At 40.3% G+C, this 12,128-nt stretch overlaps 1 protein-coding gene across 1 annotated transcript in view; it reads left to right on the top strand.

Moving 5' to 3' along the window:
* The first annotated feature begins 1,032 nt into the window (after window positions 1-1,032).
* The window catches only part of gcgrb (glucagon receptor b), an 82,482-nt gene continuing 71,386 nt past the window's right edge, over window positions 1,033-12,128 (top strand). The window contains exon 1 of the mRNA XM_017682675.2: window positions 1,033-1,234. The gene's annotated coding sequence lies outside the window, so the exon portion shown is untranslated. The remainder of the gene's footprint in view (window positions 1,235-12,128) is intronic.

The raw sequence follows: 12,128 nt of genomic DNA, 5'->3' as shown, positions 1-12,128 counted from the left end.
TAATTCAACCTTATAGGTATTAAACCAATATCATTGGTTTTAATCCAACACTGCAGGTGTAATTCAAGACTGCAGGTGTTAATCCAACATTGCAAACTCTGATCCAACACTGTGGGCATTAATCCAACACTGTAGGTGTGAACTCAATGTTATAACTGTTAATCCAGCTCTGTAAGTGTTTATTTAGCACTATTAGTGCAAAAGTAACACTATTAAAAACACTGTTAGTGTTAACTTTCCATTATATTGATTAATCCTGTACTGCTGGTGTTAATCCAACATTGTGAGCATTAATCTAACAAACACTGTAGGTGGTAATCCAAGACTGTATATGTTAATCTAAGACTGTACGTATTAATCCAACACCGTATGTGTGAGTACATCACTGTAAACGTTCATTCAGTTGTTGTTTTAATAAAACACTGCAGCCAACATAAACCAGAAATTGTAACAAGGAGGGTCTGGGTTCGATTCCCCGGCCGGGCGACCTCGGCCCTCTCTGTGTGGAGTTTGCATGTTCTCCCCGGGTTCTCCGGTTTCCAAAGACATGCAGTTCAGCCAGTTGGACATGCGTGAGTGAATCTGTCTGTCTGTCTGCCCTGCGACGGACTGGTGACCTGCCCAGGGTATATCCTGCTATCCCCATGACCGCTGGGATAGGCTCCAGCTCTGACCGGGACCTGGAGGGAATGTGTCTTCTGACCCTGAACATGTGTCTTCCACACAGGGACATATTGGTGATGAGGAGACCAGCAGGGAGGTTTGAGAGCTTTCTCAGGTGAAGCGCGATTTTATTGGCTAGTTAAATGTTTCCCCCCCCCCCCCCCCCCCCCTTTCTGGCTCCGCGCGCGTCTCCTGCAATACCGGTCTCCAAAACCTGAAGCCAGTCTGTCCAGTCAGGCTCCCGCGCGCGCACGTCTCCTCGGACCTCACGTGACGTCAGCGAAGCAAAGGCGTGTGTGTGTGTGTGTGTGTGAGGGGGGGGGGGTGTTGTTGAGTGAGCTGCTCTCGTGCTTGGAGCTGCCTGTTCACTCTCAGCCGCGCTACAGTGCACGCGCTGCTCCGCTCTGCCGCGCGCGCGCGCGCAACGCTTCGACGCGTGAACTCCGTGGAGCTCGAGCCGCGCGTGTTGGATTACCATGAGTCTGCCGTGAATCCGGGACTTTTCCTCACTGCCTGCGCCTTGGAGAGGGGGACGATGAGCGCGAGGGTCCACAGCACACGCGCTCTTCAGGTACGTGCGCTGGTTTGTGCACTGAAGTGAGCTCGTGCGGGGCTCTGTGAGGGGGTGGACCACCACCACCCCTTGGTGGTCAGTCAATAAGTACCTCCGTGGCTGTTTGTTGGCGCGTGTGGGGGGCATGACTGGGGGGCAGGGAGTCCAGTGGAGGGTCTGACCACAGCAAGTGGCCCAAAAAGTTATTTACCTGTGACAGCGCGCGAGTCTTTGACCTGTCCAGCAGCGCACGCGCTTAGTTGTTTATTGTTGTATTTATCTCATAAAGGTTGAAGAGTATAATCTCAGTAACTAGAAGACAACAACAACAACAACAACAACAATACTACTACTACTACTACTAATATTACTAATACTACTACTAACAACAACAACAACAACAACAACAATACTACTACTAATAATATTAATACTACTAACAACAACAACACTACTTCTACTACTAATACTAATAATACTACTACTACTAACAACAACAACAATACTACTACTACTAATATTAATACTACTAACAACAACAACAATACTACTACTACTAATATTAATACTACTAACAACAACAACAATACTACTACTAATACTATTACTAATACTAATAATACTACTACTAACAACAACAACAACAACATCAATACTACAACTACTAATACTAATAATACTACTAACAACAACAATACTAATACTAATAATACAACTTACAACAACAACAATAACAATAATAATAGCAGTAATAATAATAATAATAATAATAATAATAATAATAATAATAATACTTCATTATAAATTTACTTTAAATCACTAAAACCAAATCTTTACATTTCTACAATCATGAAAAGATGGTCTTTCAAGCGTTCTTTAGTAAAGAAACTTGTTCTCTATAGAACCATAAACACTGAAAGAACCCTTTGCACAATTAAAATGGTTCTTTGGATGGTGAAAGGTTCATCTGATTGATAAGAAGATGTAGAACCTTATTTGAAAAGGATTCTATACACTTGAAAAAGATGGTCCTTCAAGGGTTCTTTAGTAAAGAAAACGGTTCTCTATAGAACCATAAACACTCAAAGAACGCTTTGCACGATTACAGGGTCCTTTGCATGGTGAAAGGTTCTTCTCTTTGATAGAGAACGTGCAGTAGATACTTCTATGTAGAACCTTATTTGAAAAGGATTCTACACACTTGAAAAAGATGGTCCTTCAAGGGTTCTTTAGTAAAGAAAATGGTTCTCTATAGAACCATGAACACTCAAAGAACCATTTGCACGATTACAGGGTTCTTTGCATGGTGAAAGGTTCTTCTGATTGATAGAGAACCTGCAGTATATGGTTCTAAAATTTTAAAAAAGGGTTCTACACACTTGAAAAAGATTTTCCTTCAAGGGTTCTTTAATAAAGAAAAGGGTTCTATATACAACCATAAATACTCAAAGAACCCTTTGCACGATTAAAGGGTTTTTGTAACAAGCCTGACATTGTAACAACAGAAGTACCTTTTTTGATGCTACATGGAACCCTTTTCAAAAAGGTTCTATATAGAACCACCTACAGTACATCAGTCTGAACAACGCTTTCTTGATGCAAAAAACTCTTTGATCATGGATAGGGTTCTTTGAATGTTCATGGGTCTATATAAAACCATTTTCTTTACTAAAGAACTCTTGAAGAACCAACATTTCTGAGTGTGTATATAGCACAAAAAGGGTTCTGTTATTGTTTGGATGTCAGGGAGAACTCTTTTTGATGCTATATAGAACCTTTATCACAAAGGATTTATATACAGAACCATATAAGGCTTTCACCACGCAAAGAACCTTTTAATCATGCAAAGTGTTTATATATAGAACCACTTTCTTTACTAAAGAGCCCATGAAGAATTATCTTTTTGAGAGTTCACCTATCCTATTCTATTCTATTCTATTCTATTATATAAAAACTAATGTTTACTTGTCTAACACACCACTGACCATATGAGAGGGTTCCATAGACTCCTGAGAACCGTGCCGTGCAGCATACATATTTAAAACATGCATATACTTTTTAATGGACTCATTTTGATCTACAGATGTTAGAATTCTAGATAATGAGTACGTAATCCTGCAGGTTCTGAAGGATCTGTTTAAGAACTTGGGTACCATGGATGAGCCGCCTGATGGATAACAGGTTGATAAATAGAGGCAGAGATGTAGCTTAACGCTGATGTAAGCCAAGCCGGTGACTGTGCAAAACTCCGAGACCCTTCATTTATTCAGCTTACAAAATATTCATTTTTTACTTTCAGGACAAAAGCAGGAAATTGCCCTCAACACTTACATAGAATGTTAAACTCAGACGAATGTGGGCTTGTCCGCTCTTTTCCTCTCCTTTCTTTCATGTGACTCGCTGTCATATCTTCAAAGAAATCTGCAGAGATGTCTTTCCGCTGCTTTTCAAGGTTGCTTGCACTTTCTGCTTATAGATGGACTAGATGTAAGAAAAAGAATGTGATTTAGCCAAATGAGTTATCCTGCAGAAATAATTTAGTTGATCTAATATTTATCAGTTTGTCAATCCATCACTGCAAGCATGTAGACGTCAATCCAACACTGTAAATGTGATATCAACATTGCAGGTGTTTGTTAATCCAACATTACCAATGTTAATCCAACACTGCAGGTATTAGTACAGCACTGCATTTGTTAATCTGACACTGTAGGTGATAATTCAACACTGTAACTGTTAATCCAACACTGTAACTGTTAATCCAACACTGTAGATGTTACTGCAAAACTGCATTTGTTAATCTGACACTGTAGGTGTTAATCCAACACTGTAGATGTTACTGCAAAACTGTATTTGTTAATCTGACACTGTAACTGTTAATCCAACACTGTAACTGTTAATCCAACACTGTAGATGTTAATACAACACTGTAACTGTTAATCCAACACTGTAACTGTTAATCCAACACTGTAGATGTTAATACAACACTGTAGATGTTAATACAACACTGTAACTGTTAATACAACACTGTAGATGTAACTGCAAAACTGTATTTGTTAATCTGACACTGTAGGTGTTAATCCAACACTGTAACTGTTAATCCAACACTGTAGATGTTAATACAACACTGTAGATGTAACTGCAAAACTGCATTTGTTAATCTGACACTGTAGGTGTTAATACAACACTGTAGATGTTAATACAACACTGTAGATGTTAATCCAATACTGTAACTGTTAATACAACACTGTAGATGTAACTGCAAAACTGCATTTGTTAATCTGACACTGTAGGTGTTAATACAACACTGTAGATGTTAATACAACACTGTAACTGTTAATTCAACACTGTAACTGTTAATCCAACACAGTAGATATTACTGCAAAACTGGTGTTAATATGACACTGTAACTGGAGCTTGTTCTTGGCAGTGGGTAATTGCCCCTGCGGATATTACAAAGTCAAACATCTAAACAGTTTAATCCACCATCTCCTGTTGGTCTGGAAATCCAACGCACCAGATTCTGAATTAAGCTATGTTCAGTGCTGATTGAATCCAAATAGTCGAAGGGGATGTCAGTTGTATATAATAGCAGCGTTGGTGCAGGATGAAGCTGTTTTGATTTCAAAGGTCATAAAAAACAGTGTGGAGCAACTGTAGCCAAGCGTGCTACAGAAGCTCTCAGCCACAGAGTGCAGAATGAATTATGACCATTGTAAAATAAGTGTGAAATCTATTCAGGGTGAATGAGTCAAAGGTGCCTGAGGGGGATGGAGCAGCTCTTACAGAGGGTTTGATACTAGAACAAGTCAGTTCAGTTCCATTCAACTGCACTCCATTCATTTGCATTCCATTCTGCGCTGCTGCGTCATTAAGTGGACCATATAGCCATGTTGGTAGGTGAGCTGTAACTCTGACTGTGCTCTGATAGAGCTCAACTCATCACCGGTACTGCAGATACAGCCCTGTGGGTGGACAAAAACAACCAAATAGACCAGGATGACCATGAAAAAGACTTTCTATTGTGTGATACTTTATAAAAACGAATAAAAGTGGCTTCCAACGCACTTAAATAATGACCTCATACCTAAAAAGCAAGCTCAAGATGGCTTTTTATTCATCAGCTTTCCTTTGAATTTTCCGTTCCACCTTAAATGGTGCTGCAGTTAATGTTACACTGAGGTGCCTTAGTGAATTTGGCGAATATGAAAGTTGGCGAATATGAAGCCAACATCAGCTTAGCTCAATAAATGCATTAATTTAGCTCAATAAATGATCCTAAATCAATAAATACTTGAATACAGCTAACGAGAAGCACAGCAGAGCAGCTGTTTAGCGCATCTCACTGGCTGATCTAACGCTACATCCCAAACCACACACTTCTGTACTTCACCTACTACACGGATGAATGCACTTCTAATGGTATATGCGCTAATATTTAGTGTGCTTGTGCGCAGTTTGGGATGCAAGCAGTCTCAACCATTTAGATTTTAGCTTTCATTTGTCATGACTAAAGCAACAAATCAAATAAAATCAAGTCAGGACACTCGCATACTCTAATCAGGGAATGTGCTTTTAAACATTCTAAAGTGTTTTACTGCCTTTGATGGATCAGTTATGGCTTTTTTATATCTCATTACAAACTGCCACAGCACTGCTGAATGATCTTGAATTTGTCTACCCAAACGCTGGCAACACGATTGTGATATCATCGGAAAAATCAGTTCCATTCCGGTGCCTTGTATTCCATTCTGTTCCGTTCTCTTCCAATGTACTCTGTTCCATCCTGTCACATTCCATTCCATTCCATTCCATTCCATTCCAGTGTACTCTGTTCCTTCTTGTTGCATTCCATTCTATTCCATTCCATTTCATCCCATTCCTATGTATTCTGTCCCATTCTGTTGGATTCCATTCTACTCTATTCCATTCTTATGTAATCTTTTTTTTGTTCTGTTGGATTTCATGTCATTCTATCCTATGTGAATGTTTCCACCTTATGTTTTCACAAGGGACAATGACCAAAATACGGGGATGTTGGGGAATTGAAGTGTTGTCCATCACTCTTTTATCTTATGCTGGGATTTGATTGCATGAATTCAGCAATTTTGACACCATTTTCAGGCCACAAATTTTCAGTGTCAGGCCTGAATACGAGCATCGGGAACAATGAACGGGTCTTGTAATGTGACGTTATCAAAGAACATCAGTGTAACATCTGGCATATCCCACGACAGCCTGATGAAAAGTCTAGCATGTCAGAATTGATGTATTTTTCTGCCCATGACATTCCTTGGCATTAACCGGTAGGCTGACAGAGCACTGCCCAGTGCACAGATAAAAACACAGCCAAGAGAAAGAGGGACGGTGATGGTGCTTTCAGGAGGAACAAAAAAAAGAGGAAAGGTTTATGTTCTAGATATGCCTGCTTTATGTTCTAGATATGCTAACTCCTTAATTACCTCAAGTTCTTTGTGAAGATTAGGCAGCCTCTTTGTGACACACAGGAACGGATCCACAATCGTTTTTTTCTTTGTCTGATTGACAGGTTCTTGACGCTCCTCCCCGATGACCCATAAACTTGCTCAACAACATGAACAATGATTGGTCAGTGCCAAACTTGTAGCAGTGCCAGTCTCCTGGCCAAAACACGGTACACATTTGTGGCCCTATGACTGCCTAATCTGACAGAGGCCCAGTCCCATTTCTTATGTTTACCCCTGCCCCTGGTTATCGAGTGTCACCTTGCCCATTGGAACAAGGGGCAGTGGTTGAAGTCTTCCCCTATGAAATGGGTCCCTCAAACAAAGAAAAACATTACCTTATTCAGAGGCTACTAGCGCTGCTCTGTAGGCTCGTCTTCAGTGATAGCAGAGAATGGTAAAGTTCACCTCCTCACTGATGGGCTTTAGTTACATTTAGGGGTCATATGCCTCCAAAGGGGGGGGGCAATTATTTATTATCACCCACTCCTAATTATTCAGTGATAGTGATGAAGCTGGCCAAGAAGACCAGAGTAAGTTGTGGTTGTGATGTCACAACAGATGGAGATTTGGTTGCCCCCAAACTCTTAGTAGGTTCCGTTTCCCCTCTTAAAACTTGGAACAACGTTTTGCTAATGTGCAGACTTGTGAAAGATGGTTCTTCAAGAGTTCTTTGGTAAAGACCATGGTGCTTTGTAGGACTACAAGGTCTCAGCAACCCATTTTCATGCATTAAAAAATTCTCTTTGTGGTGAAATGGTTCTTCAGATTGATGGAGAAAGTGTTCTATATAGAACCTGTTTGAAAAGAGTTCTCTACAGGACCAAAATGTTCTTCTTTTGTTATAAGCTTGACATCAACAAGCAACAAAGTAACAATAACACAACCCTTTTTGAAGCTATACAGAATGGCATGCAACATATTTTCCGACCTGAAGAACCATTTTTCCATGCGAAGAACCTTTTATTCAAGCAAATGGGTCTGAGTGTTCATGGGTCTATATAGAATGACTGTCTTTACTAAAGAACCATCTTATTTTGAGGACCTTGAAGAACTATATGACTATCGTGAAAGAGAAAAGTGTCATGTGGTCTGATCCTGGCATACGTCAAGGAAGAGTTGCTCACTTGTTAAGTCATAGTTTTTGTCCTAGTCTCTGAGACTGTGTGCTCCAACACGATGCAGCTGAGAGAAGATCGAAGTATGGCAAGAACAGCTGTTATGAGCAGTGTGTGAAATACTCCCTGGTATTTAGGAGTCCCGTATTATCTGACTGCTAATTCACTTCGTTTCAATTTTATAGTGGTGCTGACGCTTCAATGGCAACAGAATCTTTGGTTTAGCAGTTCTTCTTTTAGAAACGCTCAGTTCTAGTTTGGCAACGTGCTCTTTGTCTCATGCATTGAGTTCTTATACATCTGCTTTGTCGTTAATTTGATCAATTAGGAACTATTCACTCTTTTTACCAAACTCATGTGAAATTGGGCAAGTTTTTAGGTTTCAAAATATGTTACGGCATGCTGTAAAGTGCTTTCCCAGACATAGTTACAGTTGCTAGGCTATGAAGGGCCAACTGGGTGAGCCAGTTTGCTACAGTGCAACCCTGAGGCAGAGCAGCGCTGAAGCTCTAGTTAGTCAAGAATACCAAAGACAGAGCTGATCGTGGGAGAAGCGGATAAACAATGAGCTTCACTTCGTTTTTATTTGAGCGTCTATTTTTGCTGAATTGACAGCATAACATGAAAGTCAGTTTATCTTCAGGGATTTTGATTTTGAGATATTTACTGGGTCCAAAAGGTTAATTAGGAGGTCCTGGACCCTCCAAAAAATCCAAAGGGTTTCGACTTCAAGGTCAAGCCTTCATACCAGGAGTTACATAATTAAAAAACAGGCTGAAACGCCTTAACAGATTGAGGTAGAACCTCTGAGAGGAACCGAGACTCAGTGCAGCCTGTTCAGTTCTGTGTTTAGTCACTTTCTCCTGAGGGTCATTACACTGGGGATTATACAGTACAGTAGATATGGCCTAACAGTGCAGTGTCAGATTACAGAGCACAGCATGAATTATTCAACGTGATTAACTAGTCTATATGAGTCTCTCTCTCTCTCTCTCTCTCTCTCTCTCTCTCGCCCTGTCTTTCTCTCCACATTTCTTTCTCTCGTTTCTTCTCTAATTTTCTTGTCCTTTCTCTCTCTCTCTCTCTCTCTATATATATATATATATATATATTATCTGTTTCTCATTCTTTTCCACAATTTCTCGACTTCTCGCTCTTTCTTTTTCTACTCTGCCTTGTTCTCCCTCTCTCTATTCATCTCTCTTGTTCTCTCTCTCCACTGCCCTTGCTTTACTCTCTCTATCTCTCTCTCTATTATTGGTCTCTAACTTCCCTTACATTTTCTCTAACTGTTGCTCTCTTTTTCTCCCTCTACTCTTTCCTGTTTTCTCTGTCTGCTCTTCTCTGTCTCTGTTCTCCCTCTTGCTGTTCTTCTCTCTTGTTCTCTTTCATTTTTTCTCTCTGTCTCTCTGTTTTATTCTCTCTCTCTTTTGTTCTCTCTCTCTCTCTCTCAAACTTTGTTTAAGACACATTCAGAGTGTGGACACTCATCTGTATCTGTGACTGAACTGAAGCTCCTGTCAAAAAACAGAGCAGATGGTTAAACTATCAATGACAGAGAGAGAGAGAGAGAGACAGAGAGAGAGAGAGAGAGATGGAGGTGTTGAAATAAAGAGAACGTTTGAAAGCTTGCATGTATAGTATGAAAAAATACACATGATAAAAAAGTAATAAAAAAGTAGTTGTATTATTATTATTATTATTATTATTATTATTATTATTATTATATAATAACCAATACGTGTTAGCTACCTAACTGGGCCTGACCACAGTGAAGTTGTAAACTTGCTTGTTTAAGTATGATCATTTTCTTTTGCGGAGTCCCTCAAGGTTCAGACTTGGGGCCACTGTTATTTAATTTCTGAAGGCTCTTATTAAAGTGAATATTTAATGAATTCTAAAGTACAAAAGATAGCTTGATGCAGCTTCTGTTGTGAATCTTATCTATACGTTTGTCAATGTTTATAAATAACAGTATGTCATACAGTGTCAAATTACATAATAAACTAGTTGTTCACTATAGAATAATGCCTTCTATATCATCTTCATTTTCTTCATCAGGTTCCTCTTCTCCTCCGCTACGTCCATCTTTAGCCTTTGCTGTTCTTGTTTTCTGCCTGTAACCGTGTTTGTGTGAGTGGATGCTTTGACTCATCGGATATTTATGCAGTCAGAAATAGCCGAGTAGACGACACTTGACTTCATGACTCCAGTGAATATTATTATAAATATATAGTGTTTGTTTTTCTTGTTGTTTTTAAATTCCTGACAGTCCTACCATCTGTCTGTTATTTGGTTCAAACCAATCAGAGAAATATGAACACTGTGAGTCTATGTGAGACAATTTTGTTTGAATATAATTCTCATATAGACACTATATGGGCAAAGTAATGGAACGCCTACACATCACACCTACAGGAGCCTTTATGAGTACAATTCTAAATCCATAGCCATTAATATGGAGTTGGTCCATCTTTGCAGCTACAACAGCTTCCACTCTTCTGGGAAACTTCCACAATATTCTGGAGTGTGTCTGTGGGAAGTTTTGCCCATTCATCCAGAAGAGTATTTTTGAGGTCAGACCACTGATGTTGGACGAGAAGGCCTGGCTCACAATCTGCATTCTAGTTCATCCCAAAGGTGTTCTATCAGGTTGAGGCCAGGAATCTGTGAGGGCCAGTCAGCTTTTTCCACACCAAACTCACCCAGGTAGGCCTTTATGGACCTTGCTTTGTGCACTGGGGCTCAGTGATGTTGGAACAGGAAAGGTTCTTCCCCAAACTGTTCCCACAAAGCTGGAAGAATACACTTGTCCAAGATGTCTTGTTATGCTGAAGCATTAAGATTTCCCTTCACTGGACCTAAAGCTTTTAGACCAACCCCTGAAAACAGCCCCATATCATTATCCCTCCTCCACCAAACTTTATAGCTGGCATAGTGGAGTCAGGCAGGTAACATTCTCCTGGCATTGACCAAACCCAGACTCATCCATTAGACTGATAGATAGAGAAGTGTGATTCGTCTCTCCACAGAATATGTTTCCACTGCTCCAGAGTCCAGTGGCGGTGCTTAACACCACGCCGTCTGATGCTTGGCGTTGTACATTTTGATCTTAGGCTTGTGTGCAGCTGCTCAACCATGCAAACCCATTTTGTGAAGCTCCTAATGTGCAGTTCTTTTGCTGATGTTGCGTACAGAAGCAATTTGGAAGCCTTCAGTGATTCACCAGAGGATGGGCACTCATCACCTCACTTCATCACTCAACAGCCCCACTCTGTGAGTTTGCATGGTCTACCACTTTGTTACTGAGCTATTGTTGCTCCTAAACACTTCCATTCCACAACAATAGTTCTTACAGTTGAGGGTGCAGATCTTATTCTTCTTATTCATTATACAAGAAGTTGCATTTTATTGAGAAGATCTCATGCTATGAGTAGTCATGCACTCATGGCAAAGGTGAAGGAGCTTCCTGTCACTCCCAGAGTCAACATTATTAAACATCACTTAAATGGAATAAGCTACAGAGCCATAGCAAAGACCTTAAACATCCCTGTCGGTACAGTTATTTTGATAGTACGCAGTCAGAAAGTTCATAGAAGCTCATGAACAGGTGCTTCACACAACATTTGTCTCAGACTACTGATAAGGAAGGGAAGACAGAAGTTAGCATCCACTTGAAAAGACTTGAGGAATAACCGGAAAGGTGCAAGAACAACATTTATACAGAGAACAATAAGATAAACTGCGCATTTGATCCCGAGAACCCCAACAGTGAAGTACGGAGGTGGGAGCATCGTGATATGAGGCTGCTTCTCTGCAAACAGTACTGGAGCATTACACATCATTGAAGGAAATATGGAATGATCTACTGGGAGAAATTTAAAAAGACTTTAGTCTTTTTGACCAAGTAAGGTAAGAAGTCCCAGTGGTTGTCCCAATAAGACAATGACCCCAAACATGCAGCCAAAATAACAGGTGAATGTTCTTGCACAGCCTAGCCATCTAATTCTTCTGACTTCAATCACCCTTTTTTGGATTTTTCCCCAATTTTCTCTCCAATTTAGTCATATTCAGTTCCACTCGCTAGTTAGGACTCCCCCAATCACACAATACCACCAGCGCTTGGAGAGCAAAGGCAAACACAGACTTTCTTCAAGACCTGTGAAGCGCTGCCGCATCTTTTTGAACTGCTGCTCACGCAACATCACTGGACAACTGAATGCGCTTGGAGGAAAGATCTGTCAGCTAACAGACGCCTGGGCAGACTAGCATTACACTGAGTGATGGGGGCAATCCTACCCACCCAGAGAG

This window comes from Pygocentrus nattereri, chromosome 12 (genome assembly GCF_015220715.1).
Source record: "Pygocentrus nattereri isolate fPygNat1 chromosome 12, fPygNat1.pri, whole genome shotgun sequence".
Classification (NCBI taxonomy): domain Eukaryota; kingdom Metazoa; phylum Chordata; class Actinopteri; order Characiformes; family Serrasalmidae; genus Pygocentrus; species Pygocentrus nattereri.
This window is presented reverse-complemented; position numbering and strand designations above follow the sequence as displayed.